Here is a 14,713-nt window from a genome sequence, read left to right on the forward strand (position 1 = left end):
ACACGGAGGCATACACGTGAGAAAGAAGCGCGCTTAGTCATTGGAAGGCGCCCGCTTCGAAACGTCGTCGCATCCCAGTGACGTCACTGTGGTTCACGCTGCGCTCCGGGCCTCGTTTCCACTAGTCCTCCGTACCAGCTGTTTCTTCCTGCTAAGGACGGTCCGGAGCACGATCGGCTTAACAACTAGCCCGGCAAGACGTCTCACCCCCCTCAGCTCCCATTGATTGAATCTCCTACTGGATTTTATCTTTTTATGTAAGTCCACACTGTTACTTGTGTATAATTAAAGCTTCATAAACGTCTAACCAGGAGGCGCCCTCTGTTTTCTTCTTTTGTGTACATGTTTGGAGTCCCTGCTCTGGTCTCCCCTGCTTCTGGAAGGCTTGCCCCTGGACAGCGTTTTTTGGGACAATCAGCTTATCACTGAACAGTGTCTCTCCTTTCATCATTCTCCTCATCATTCATCATTTCCAGGTTTTATTTATTTCATTATTTAATTTCTTTTATTTTTATTTCCTACACATTTTTCATTTTCTATTTTTATTGTAACAAGGACTCAATACCTATACAGTTGCTGTACCCCCAAAGGGGTGTGTTTCCTCGACGGGACAATACCTATACAGCAGACTTTTTTTCTACCATTGTGTTACCATATTGTAGCGCTACAACTCCCATTTTTTACACGGGATACGCGGCTGCTTTCAGCTGCTTTAAAATCAGCGGTGATCGGTGCTTGTAACTTCCCCACGCACTGATCACCGCGGACAGTACAAGTATCGGGTGAAGCATCGGGAGCATTTGCCCGAGTACAAGATACTAGTATCGGTATCGGGACAACCTTAGTTTTAACCCATCAGTCTTTCATTGGGCAGATTTCCCTTTACTTCCTATTCCATAGCCAAAACAGAAAGGGATAGAAAATCCCTTCAAAGTGAGGAAATCCTTGGTTGACACCAGGGTCACCAGAACTAGCATCCCCATTAGAAGATTTTCTCTCTATGACTGTTCTGGGGACAACCTACAATTTGGGATTTTCTTTCACTTTCTGAGATAAAAGTGAACAGCACAAATAGAAAGGGTGAATCTCCCTAATGGGGGCACAGGCAATGATAAAAACTGACAGGTGTTCTAATCCCTCTTTACACTAGTACGATTTGAGATGTGATTTGAGATGTCAAATCGCATTTCACATCGGCTGCATTTGCCGGCAGTTTGTCGGCAATGGCACCATCCTAATTGGTGTGACACCGCATCTGCGGCGCTGCACCGATTTCAAAAAGTAGTTCCTGTACTACTTTTTGCGATTTCTGGCGGCAATTTACATTGACATCTGTGCAGAAACCTGCACAGATGTCTCTAAAAATGGCGGCCGAAATCGGGACTGCCAGCTGGAGTGAAATCGTGCAAGTTCAGCTGAACTCGCACGGCTTCACTCCCGCAGCCCAGTGTGAACCTGGGCTAAAGCTAATAAAAGGTTTTGCCTTTAGTTATAATTTAAACATAAAAAGTTCAAAGGTGTGACCAAGCTTTACCAAACCTAATTTGATATCATGCTTAAGTGTTAGCACCACTTCCAGTTAGCTGTGGGCCAAAGTAAAGCATATGTATAGGTTGCATTGAAATTTGTTGATTCAGGCATTTTCATGAGTTTTCTCAAACCCACAAGTACTTTTAAAGTGACAGGATTCTGGTTAAAATCTATATCAGATTTATATACTGGATATAACCACACGCTGGCAATAGACAATATTTTACACAATTACTTTTTTTCCATTGATGACATTGAAATTGTTTGGGAGTTTCAATGGTTGTGCATTTCAATTACAATAAAATATCATTATACGCAAGTGTACTTTACCAAATCATTTTTAAAATGTAAAAGAAGAGGATTTAGCCAAACAAAGTTCTGTGGTTTTTAGTCTAACTTTATTACCATGACATCATCAGATTCACATTGCAAGCTCAAAGAAAAATGTTCAAAGGTCAACACTGCACATTGATTGCTTGTGATATGTGGTTTCATTCTAAATCATATATACAATCAGAAACATTAGTGGATATACTCTCAAATAAAACTTTTGTAAAGAAAATGTAGTGGGGTGAATGAAATGGATATGTAGCATGTTACTTTATACCAGGGGTAGGCAACCACGGCCAGGGCCGGACTGGGAATAAAAACCAGCCCTGGAAACAATTTCATACCAGCCCCATAGCATTTTTATACCAGCATAACAGCACAGCGTCATTATTTTCTTGTTCATGAAAGGGAAAACTATAAATTTTAAAGCACATTTGAAGAGTGTATTATATATAGATAAGACAGATATGAAAGCATAGAGGGCTTTATATCTATAAACGAAAATTCCAGGTAAAAGTAGTCAATCATCAAGGGGGACCCCTGGAACTCAGAATGTGGGGGGGGGGGTCACCTTCTGCAGAAAGAATACGGTAAGGGTAGTGGGTTACTGATATAAAGGGGAAACCTTTATATCAGTGCCCCCTTACATTATCGTATTCACTTCCCCTTTACATCAGTGACCCCCCCCCTTAGACTGGCCTAGCGGTGCTGTCACAACCTCCTCTCAGGTGCACCATGCAGGGCTCAGTCAGTCGGCTTCAGCTTGGTGGCTCTAGTTTTATCCTGTATAGTCTCCTCTCCACAGTCCACAGACATCTGACTTCTCCCATGACCCCCATCCCAGCGGTGCTCCCACTCTTGACTCTTCTCCAGATTCCCTCAGAGACATGATACAGGAGATGGTCAGAGGCTGCAGACATGAGCTCAATACAGCCTCATCAGTGCCCATCAAATGCAGCCTCACTGTACCCATCAAATGCAGCCTCACTGTGCCCATCATTGCAGCCTCACTGTGCCCATCATTGCAGCCTCACTGTGCCCATCAAATGCAGCCTCACTGTGCCCATCAAATGCAATCTCACTATCCCCATTATTGCAGCCCATCCTGTGGCCCTTGTCCCAGTCTGCAGTCCCTGTCTGTGGGAAGGTGTGTTGTTGATGCTCGGTATGGTACCTTCAATGCCAGCCGGATATCCATGATCGCCATCAGTCTTGGATGGGGACAGTGCTCCTTCCAGAGGATCTGTTTGTTGTGAGATGGAGTGGTCCCTGACCACCTGCACCTTCAGCCATCCTTATTTTCTGCCCCCAGTCAGCCTGTCCTCTGATCCTGGGGAAGTGAGAGCACTGGGTGGGAGCTGAAGAGAAGGGGGGCAAAGAGCAGGGGGGAGTGGAGATCACAGGGGTGGGGAGCAGAGAGCGCTGGGGGGGGGGCTTGAGAGCACTGGGGGGAGCCAAAAAGAACAGAAGTGGAGAGCACAGGAGGCTGAGGGGGGGCTGGAGAGCATTAAGAGGGATCTTGAGAGCACTGGGGGGGGCAGAAAGAACAGGGGTGGAGCGCACGGGGGCTGGAGAGCACTGGGGGGTACAAAGAGCAGGGGGGAGTGGAGAGCACTGGGGAGTGGATAGCAATTGGGGGAGCTTGAGAGCTCCAGTGGGGGCCAGAAAAAATAGGAGTGTAAAGTACAGGGGGCTTGGGCGCACTATGGGGGGCGGAGAGCACTGGCGGGGTTGGAGAGCACAATGCAGGGGGAGCCAAATGCAGGGGGGTGTGGAGAGTACAGGGGCGGGGAGCGGAGAGTGCTGGGGGGGAGCTTGAGAGCACTGGAGGGGGAGCCAAAAATAACAGGGGTGGAGAGCATTGAAAAAAAAAAAAGCTTTTTTTTTAAAAAAAAAAAGATGCCAATCAGTGCCTACAAATGGGCACTGACTGGCAACATGGGTAGATCAGTGCTGCCCCACAATGTCCATCAGTGCCACCCCAAGTGTCCATCAGTGCCACCCCACAGTGTCCATCAGTGCCACCCCACAGTGCCCATCCATGCCCAGTGCCCACCTATCAGTGCCCATATGTTCCACCCATAAGTATCCATCAGTGCCACCCATCTGTGCCGCCCATGAGTGCCCATCTGTGCTGCCCATGAGTGCCCATCAGTGCCGCCCATGAGTGCCCATCAGTGCTGCCTATGTGTGCCCATCAGTGCCGCCTATGTGTTCCCATCAGTGCCGACCTATGTGTGCCCATCAGTGCCGCCTATGTGTGCCCATCAGTGCCGCATACCAGCGCCGCCAATCAGTGCCACCTCATCTGTGCCCGTCAGTACTACCTCATCGATGTCCATCAGTGCAATCTCATCGGTGCCCATCAGTGCCGCCATATCAGTGCCCGTAATTGAAAGAGAAAACTTACTTATTTACAAAAAAATTAACAGAAAAAAATAAAAACATATTTTTTTTTCCAAATTTTCAGTCTTTTTTTAGTTGTTGCGCAAAAAAAAATCGCAGAGGTGATCAAATACCACCAAAAGAAAGCTCTATTTGTGGGGAAAAAAGGACGCCAATTTTGTTTGGGAGCCACGTCGCACGACCGCGCAATTGCCATTCAAAGTGTGACAGTGCTGAAAGCTGAAAATTGGCTTGGGCGGGAAGGTGCGTAAGTGCCTGGTATGGAAGTGGTTAAAGTGAAACAATAAAAATTAAGTATTCCTTTAAATTTCGTACCTAGGGGGGTGTTAAGTATGCCTGTGAAATAGCGCATGTTTCCCATGCTTAGAACTGTCTCTGCACAAAGTGTAATTTCTGAAGGAAAAAAAGTCATATAAAAATCACTCACGGCTACAATGAATTGTCGGCTCCCGGGAATTCAGAGAGAATTCATTCATGAAAAAAAAAAAACGTGAGGGTCCCCCCAAATTCAATTATCAGGCCCTTCAGGTCTGGTATGGATATTATGGGGAACCCCGCTATCAATTAAGGTCTGGTCTGGTCAGGTCTGGTGTGGATTTTAGGGGGAACTCCACCCCAAATTAAGTCCTTTATTAAAAAAAAAAAAAATCCAGCTGTGGTAACCACTCTCGATCCCTGCTCCCCGCTCCAATGTTGTCGGTATCCAGCGACGGGTGATATCCTCTCCGCCGGGGTCCAGCGATGAGAAGATCATTCAGGTCCAGGATCCAGAGCGCACGCATCGCCGGCCGCCTGTCTCCACCAGAGACAGCCCGGTGAATGACGCGGCTTGAGCAAGTGACAGCTCTTATATAGGTGAAGCAGGGCCACCGTCACGTGACCCCGTCCCCCTCTGATGCACCCTCTGACTACATCACTGGGGAAGCCCAGGCTTTCCCTTGCGTCAGAGGTGGGCGGGGTCACGTGATGGGTGGCCCCGCCTCACCTATATAAGAGCTGTCACTAGCTCAAGCCGCGTCATTCGCCGGGCTGTCTCCGGTGGAGACAGGCGGCCGGCAATGCGTGCGCTCTGGATCCCGGACCTGGATGACCTTCTCATTGCTGGACTCCGGCGGAGAGGAGATCACCCGTCGCTGGATGCCGACAACGTTGGAGCGGGGATCGAGAGTGGATTACCACCGCTGGATTTTTTTTTTTAATAAAGGACTTTTTTCCACGGTGTGTGTGTGTGTTTTTACAGTTATTTACACTTCCTTAGTGAATTGGTAGAGGCACAATGTACCCCATTACCAATTCACACAGGGGGGGCTGGGATCTGGGGGTCCCCTTTGTTAAAAGGGTCTTCCAGATTCTGATAAGCCTCCAGCCCGCAGACCCCCACAACCACTGGGCAAGGGTTGTGGGGATGAAGCCCTTGTCCCCATCAACATGGGGACATCCTCCCCATGTTGAGGGCATATGGCCTGGTACGGTTCAGGAGGGGGGGCACTCTCTCGTCCCCCCCTCTTTTCCTGTGGCCTGCCAGGTTGCATGCTCAGATAAGGGGTCTGGTGTGGATTTTTGGGGGAACTCCACGCCATTTTTTTTTTAAATTTGGGGTGGAGTTCCCCTTAAAATCCACACCAGACCTAAAGGGTCTGGAATGGATATTTGGGGGGAAACGCCACGTAATTTTTTTTTTAATTGACGGCGGGGTCCCCTTTAATATCCATACCAGACCTGAAGGGCCTGGTAATTGAATTTGGGGGGACCCCCATGCTTTTTTTTATGAATGAATTCTCTCTGAATTGCCGGGAGCCGACAATTCATTATAGCCACGAGTGATTTTTAAATGAAATTACACTTTGTGAAGAGACAGTTCTAAGCATGGGAAACATGCGCTATTTCACAGGCATACTATACACCCCCCATGGTACAAAATTTAAAGAAATATTTCACTTTTATTGTTTCACTTTAATACTTTAATAAACTCACTGCTCCAGAAAAAACATCTGTTTTTAAAACTGGGGCAGGACCCAGGTCCCCAAACACTTTTTAGGACAATAACTTGCAAATTAGCCTTTAGAATTAGAAGCTCATCCCTACGGTTAACGTACTTGAAAATTGCTTCTTGTTAAGTCTGCAGTGTATTTTACATGCGCCCAAGGCCCATTCACTCCTAATTTTTTATTTTATTTTTGCAGTGCATTAATGCACACACATTAGCTGCTTTGCATTAAGGCAGCCCATTCATTAAGGCAGCCCATTCATTATGAATAAGCCGCAAATGCACCGAAATGGTTGAAAAAATACATAACCGTTTTTTCTCAGAACTGTTTTCTTAGTTTTGACATACATTAGGATTGAACATTAGGTTAAATCCCCAAACATATGTTTTCTAAAAGAAAAGACCCTGGGAACAAAATGGTGTCAATTGCAATTTTTATTACAATGCATATTTTCACCTAAAAGCACACTAAAGTTAATTTTAGTGCACACAAACACAATATATTACCTGATATTTGTTGAAAAATAAAATATGAAGATGCAATAAGGAAATAGATATCAAACATGCACATAAAATTGCACATGCCCACGTAACAGCGACACATTTTGGTACGTCAAATTGTCCATAGGCAATGCTTTAGGTTATCAGTTTAGAGCAGGGGAACGCAGCCTGTAGCTTGCAATCTACCAGTAGATCGCAGCCAGGTGTCTGGTAGATCTTGGTCTGGGCTTGCGGACCCACCATTCAAACAGAGTGTAATGCAGAGGGACTACTTGTAAAGTTAGGGCTGTAGTAGGGAGCAAGAACCGCATAGGCCGATGCCTCCTCTGTAGTGCTGGCTTGTGTCCCATGCAAAGATACCAACTACACTCCATCTCTTATCCCGGCTAGAGGTCTCAAGAGTGGTACCAGCTGCAGCATAGAAGAGATCTTCAGGTCAGTGTGAAGCAATACACTGGGCATAATAGTATAGGGCTGCTTTCACACTGATGCCCTGTGGTTTACCCACACCGTGGATGCAGTGTACCTGCAGCTTTCCTGGGGCTCTGCACTTAGCCATTGACTTCTATTATATCCTGCTGTTTTATCAACACCAAACTATATGTGTGAACGAGCCCTAAGGATGCCGATGTCGAGTGCCTTATTCACAAGTGCAACAAGCACTGCTGCTCCTCTGAAAAGCAATCTGAGTTTGTGTTGACAGGTAGTGAGACTGCTTCCTCACTATCTGATTTAAACCCATGATTGCCATGCAATGCACGTGATTGCGACAGTAGTATGGCAGTTAGAGGTTTAGATCAGATGTGAGGAGCCAACACTGTGCCCGGTAATCTTTGACTTCCCCATGTTGTTCAGGTGGATCTCCATCTCTTTAACCTCCCTGGCGGTATGATTAATTCAGATTTTAGGTGCTGAAAGCGGTACCATTATTTGCAAGGAAATTTGACGTTTTATACTGTAGGCCTGTAATTCTTAGGAATAACTCTCTTAAATCTGACCAAACAAGAGTCTAGTAGGCATCCCAGGTATGATTTTTTTTTAAAACAAAATGATAAATTATAATATAATAAATAATTATAAATAATTATAACAAATAATAATATAATGATAATAACAATTATTCAATAATATAATCAACTCAAAATCACTGAAATTTGCTCAGTTGCAGAATTGTCACTGTCATTACTTTTATTTTTTTATGACGAATTTCCCCACAAATCGCTATCGCTCAATTCTGCAAGTGATTATAAGTTATTATTGCTGTTTTCTAGCTGCTCTAAAACCATTTTTGACATAAAAGGACACTTGGTTGCTATGGATAATCTACAGTTTGCAGGCAGAAAGAACAGTTTTTATTATATACAAGTACATGTAGGGCACTGGGCAGACCACTAGGGACAAGGGGGGTGTGTATTTTTTACATACAGTACTGTAATCTATAAGATTACAGTATACTGTATGTAATGTGATTGTTTACCTTTTTGAATTTGGCGCTGTTCTCCGCCCCCGTGCGTCAGTAACGTCGCAGGGAACAGAGATCGGCGGCACACAGAGGCACTGTGTGAATCGAGCGAGCACCCGCTCGCTCACACAGCGCCGTGGCATCGCTGGATCCAGGGACAAGGTAAGTGAACCATGCCTGTGTATTCTGCGAGGCGAGCCCGAGTCTGACTCGGGGTTACCGATCGCAGCACAGAAATGTAACCCCCGAGTCAGACTCGGGAATACCGCCAGGGGGGTTAAGGTTGCCTACCCCAGGTTTAGAGTTAATCATGAATAATGGCCCTAGAATTATTGCTCTCATACTGACAATTGGCACAATTGTTATTTTCAAATAAAGGCACACCTGCAACCATGCAAATACATTTTTAATGTATGTTGATGGGGCTAGGGGATTAAAAAAAAATTATGTGTGTTTTTTATTATATAAATTGCTTTTTTTTTTTTTTTTACAGTTAACCTTATTGCCATTACATAGATGGCTGATAGCCCCCTGGGTGATAGTGATATAGATATGACCGATCTTCTTTAGGCTGGGTTCACACGGGTTTTCACGCTTCTAATTCACATGATAGGAGATTGTGACCACTTCTCTATATAGATGGTTCACATATCTTTGCTGCGGCTCACATGCAAATAGGCACAGGAGTCCTGTGTGTCTTTTGGTCCATTTCAGGTCCAAATTCAGCCCAAAAATTCAGGCTGAAATCGGACCTGAAATGGTGAACGTGGATGTACTAGACACATGCTTTAAGCTAATAAAGGAAAATAATTGGAAACAACTGCGCTGAGGTAAGAGATCGGGATTAATAAGCAGCAATTAGGTTGTGTATAAACAAAGAAATAACGAATAAAAAAGAAAGGAAATTGCGCTAAACCCAAATATGCACTTGTGTTGGGCAAGTGCATGTGTGAACCATTGGATCTATATGATAAATGATTCAATGGAGTCAGGGAGCCAGGGTTGCCTACCCTGCTAATAATAGTGTGTATGAACCCAGTGATCAGCAACACAGGTAGTGATAAACCATAACTTCATAAATTATTGAAATGAAAAATAACAAAATTAGTGATATAAAGTCCATGAAGTCCAAAACTAATTTTTGGAAATAAGTAGTAAGTCCATGTGATAAATGAAGACACCCGTGAAGATTCCAGGAATATTGTAATTTATACACCAAACGTGAATCCTCCACCGATCATGCAGCTGCTTACCAGAAATCTGGGTCCTGCCGGACCACTATCAACATATCTCTCAACCAGAGATTTTGTAAGGCAGTAGTAACTCCTCCACTTGCACTAGAACCACTCCGTGCTCAACGAGGGATATAGAAGACAACAAGACAGAGCTCCACATAGCATAAAATCCGGGTGATTTATTTAAAACAGCAGTAAACATATGTACATACAACTCACATTTAAGTTGAATAAACCAGCATTTGGCCTGTAACGCCGGCTGGACGTGTCCAGGAACAAAAAAAGGGCCACTCGTTTGGAGAAATGAAGGGGATGGCGTCCACACGTCACTCACTCCACCCGACGCGTTTCGTGACAAGATCACTTCGTCTCGGGGTACGAGTGGCATGGGACGCCACCCCTTTATATAGGAATACAATATCAATTAATTAGTAAAGCAAATTCACTAACCAAGCCTCGTCCCGGGATTCTCACACACGCCGGAAGTGTATTGATCTACATCCGGGTCACAAGTTCACCGGAAGTCATTACCCATAGGTTACCCGGTGACTCCGCCTAAATGGGCGGACACTTACGGCGTATGTAATATCCACCGCAGCGGGGCATGGTAGGAACATCCGAGGTGCGGGATGTTCCTACCATGCCCCGCTGCGGTGGATATTACATACGCCGTAAGTGTCCGCCCATTTAGGCGGAGTCACCGGGTAACCTATGGGTAATGACTTCCGGTGAACTTGTGACCCGGATGTAGATCAATACACTTCCGGCGTGTGTGAGAATCCCGGGACGAGGCTTGGTTAGTGAATTTGCTTTACTAATTAATTGATATTGTATTCCTATATAAAGGGGTGGCGTCCCATGCCACTCGTACCCCGAGACGAAGTGATCTTGTCACGAAACGTGTCGGGTGGAGTGAGTGACGTGTGGACGCCATCCCCTTCATTTCTCCAAACTAGTGGCCCTTTTTTTGTTCCTGGACACGTCCGGCCGGCGTTACAGGCCAAATGCTGGTTTATTCAACTTAAATGTGAGTTGTATGTACATATGTTTACTGCTGTTTTAAATAAATCACCCGGATTTTATGCTATGTGGAGCTCTGTCTTGTTGTCTTCTATATCCCTCGTTGAGCACGGAGTGGTTCTAGTGCAAGTGGAGGAGTTACTACTGCCTTACAAAATCTCTGGTTGAGAGATATGTTGATAGTGGTCCGGCAGGACCCAGATTTCTGGTAAGCAGCTGCATGATCGGTGGAGGATTCACGTTTGGTGTATAAATTACAATATTCCTGGAATCTTCACGGGTGTCTTCATTTATCACATGGACTTACTACTTATTTCCAAAAATTAGTTTTGGACTTCATGGACTTTATATCACTAATTTTGTTATTTTTCATTTCAATAATTTATGAAGTTATGGTTTATCACTACCTGTGTTGCTGATCACTGGGTTCATACACACTATTATTAGCAGGGTAGGCAACCCTGGCTCCCTGACTCCATTGAATCATTTATCATATAGATCCAATGGTTCACACATGCACTTGCCCAACACATGCTTTAAGCTGCATGCGGCAATAGTGTGAACCCAGCCTTAAAGAGATATTATTGGCCTACTAGACAGCTTGGGGTTCATTTACTAAAACTGGAGAGTGCAAAGTCTGAAGCAGCTGTACATGGTAGCCAATCATCTTCTAACTTCAGCTTGCTCAATTAAGCATTGACAAAAAAAATGTCTGTGCAGCGCTGGACCAGATTTTGCACTGTGCAGTTTTAGTAAATCAACCCCCTTATGTCACCTATGAACACCAAAGGAGTTGATCAAGCACAGATTGTGCTTGATCAGCTTCATCCCCAGCCACAGCAGCAAGGAAATGACAGCTCTGAACCCAGAAGTGAAATAGAGTGTCACTTCTGTGTTCATTTTCTACTGACCTTATTGCTGAATGCTGGTGATTTAAGTATTAATTAAATGCACTCTTTGCTGTATGAAACAACATCCTTTTAAATTAATGAATGCATTTTTTTTTTACTAGGATTTGTTTCACAATGCAGAATCGTGCAGAGTAGTTAATTGAGCTGAGCATGTTATAATGGAAATAATTCTACTATTTAACATGGGATCTTGCCTGGAAAGATGACCTTATCATGAAAGAATAAGAGCTTATTGTCTTTGCTCAGTTATCCGATGTAGAGCTTGTTGCACTGAACAATGGTATCATTTAAACAGGAGGCTTAATATGAAATACTAAACGGTCGTGTAAAAGACTCTTGTTCTGTTTTAGATTTCTTCAAATACAAGCTTAGTACATAAAATTGGACAATTTTTCCAAAGGCATGCATTTTTATGAGAGGTTTCAATGTTAAACTATTGTTTCGTTGTACTTAATTGTATGTCATTCTAACCCTGTTAAGGCTTCCTGCGTTTTGCTTTATGTGTAACAAACTTCTTTCATTTTTAACATAGCCTGCTTTTACTAAGTGTAACTTTATTTTAATGCAATGTGCCCAATTACCTTTATTTTCTGTTGTTTATGTATATATTTCTGAGGGGTATTATTTGAGTATGATGCCAAAAGTGAATGCCAAAAAGCATTTACAGTGCCCTTATTTCCCTTTCTCCACAGGAGCTTTATATGGATAACTAGCAAATAAATAAATCCTTAGATCAACGCATTATTATGGCATGCTTGCTTTGAATACATTGCTCTGTCTTATGTGTATTTAATGCTTGTAAATGAACTGCCAATGTATCTATCCATCCAACATTATTTAAAAATAGAAAGCAGTTCTAAGTTCACAGCATACACATGAGCTTTGAAACTCTGGTTAGAGATAGTCTACACGCCCCTTTACCTTATCCGACCCCCACTGCACACAGGAAAAAATATGCCATATGCCAATGGCATCTTGTAGAAGTAGTATGTCTCCTATAAACATGTTGATTCTTGAGTAGGTGCAGTGGGTTTGAGAAGAAGGTATAGTCTCTTCCCATGGAATGATGGCATCTCCATATGTCGAATAGTCTGTTAGCTTGGATTAATGGGATCAGTGTAGATTTGCGATGATGTCTAGCAGAGGACCCTTTAACATCAATGGAAGGATCTGGAGCTAGGTTAAAGTCCCCGCAGATAAGCATACAGCCTTGTTTTTTCTTATGTACTGTTCAATAGTTTGTGTAGAAAGCGTATTTGGCCTGTATGTGGTGTATAGACATTGACTATGATAAAGGTTGTGTTATTGATTTTGCATACTAGGATAAGGTACCTCCCCTGTGGATCCGTAGTAGTAGAGATCAATTTAAACACTACTGTATCTCTGATCACTATTAGCACACTTTTTGTTTTGTTTTGAGAGTTTGCTAAGAAAATAATCAGGACGTTTTTATGGGACATATTTGGAGCTTTGTCTTGACAAAAATTTGTCTCTTGGAGACACAGTATGCTGCTTTGGAGTTTGCAGGCCTCGGACCAGAGGGAGTACCTCTTCCCCGGATGACTTAAGCCCTTTACATTGAGCGTTGTTATTTTGATAGGCATGTTGTAAGTGTCGGTAAAGGCGGTATCATAGAGTTGGGTTTAGTTATAGCTGTTAGCGTGGAGATTAGCTGGAGGTGATGTCTTCTGTGTTGAGTGGATGTACAGGTGCTGATGTATATATTGGAAGACTTACTTTTGTAGAAATATTCTGAAGCAATCTTCACAGATTCAGGAGTTTGTCTGAAGATACAGAAAGTAACTTGGCTGGTGGTGAGAGGGTGTAAACCGTTAGACTGTAAGAAGTAGGAAAAAGTCAGTATTTAAGCAATTAACAAGGATACAGTGCTTCTGGGAGAAGGGTAGGTACTAAAAAGATATAATGCAGAACACTGCTTGAGCGGTCCGTGCCACAACTAATATTGGGGGTGAAAGGCTGATAAGTCAGGCTAAAGCAGGCATGTAAGCTTGATATTGCTGTGAAGCATCAGGTGGTCATGACATCCGATGGGTCAAAATCATCCCAATCACCGGTGTTATGCATGCATGAAGTGCGAGTGTGCTGTCTTTGCTCCAGTGGTTCTAGGATATGCCATTGTCGCAGCAGGGCAAGGCCTTTATCCAAGGGGTGGACGGAGTGAAATTTGTTATCCTTAGTGATGATAAATGTTACTGGGTGTCACCATTTGTATTGTATCTAATGGTTTTGTAGGGGTTTAGTAATAGTTGCAAAATATTTGTGTTGCAGCATGGTATGTTTAGAAAGGTCAGCGTAAAAAAAGCCAAGTTGGTGTATGGCTGGGTGATTGCATGTGGCACGCATCAGAGTCTCCTTAACATGGAAGAAATGTATTCTGACAATAGTGTCTCTTGGGACTGTATCAGGCAGGTGTGGCGGTTTTGGCAGCCGATGTATGCGGTCGATGAATAATTCTCCTTGGGCGGTGTCAGGTAAAAAAGGTGACATCAGTTGTATGAAGTATTTTTTCAATGCGGATGGTTGGACAGACTCAGGTATGCCTCTAATTTTTTAATCATTCCGCCTTGAGCGGTCTTCCAAGTCTGCGATTTTGGTTTTCATCCACTCTATATTCCCAACTCCCTCGCTATGTGCATCCACTAGATCATTGAAGGAGGTGGTCACTTCTCCAATTTTAGCTTCAATGGTTGTGACTCTCTGTTCCATGTGGGATATTTCTGAGGAAAAATGGAGGATCATTCTTTAAGAAATTGTAAGCTCTTCTGAGCAGGGCCTTCTTAATCCTCTTGTATGTTGTTGTATTATAACTGTATTGTCTCCCTTTTATATTGTAAAGCGCTGCATAAACCATTGGCTCTATATAAATCCTGTATAATAATAATAATAATCATTCTATTAAAATCAGAGTGGATGGAGATTTTCAGTGTAAGGGGCATATCTCTCAATGTAGTATCTGATACTGGGTGGTTTGTAGTGGGATATGCAGCTATGGAGTTGTTTATGGCTGGATACATAGGGGGTGCTAGTGTAACAGGGCTCACCTCATCTTCCTGTGCTGTGTCCTGTGACAGCATCTGCTTGGATTTGGCAGGACACGTGGAAGAAGATCCCAGATAGGTGAGGAGAATGCAGAGATTCTGCCGCCACGGGATACAGCCACGGGTCCGCCAGCGCCATTTTGACGATCTTTCTTGTCAGGGAACTTTGTGAGTTGCCGTGGGGCGGAACGATTGTTTTTTCTTTTGTACATGATCATGGAGGTGTAGGAAATCAGTTATTCCATTTGAGGTGTGTGTCGAGGGTGATTATT

The sequence above is a fragment of the Rana temporaria genome, chromosome 4, assembly GCF_905171775.1.
Source record: "Rana temporaria chromosome 4, aRanTem1.1, whole genome shotgun sequence".
In the NCBI taxonomy this organism is placed as follows: domain Eukaryota; kingdom Metazoa; phylum Chordata; class Amphibia; order Anura; family Ranidae; genus Rana; species Rana temporaria.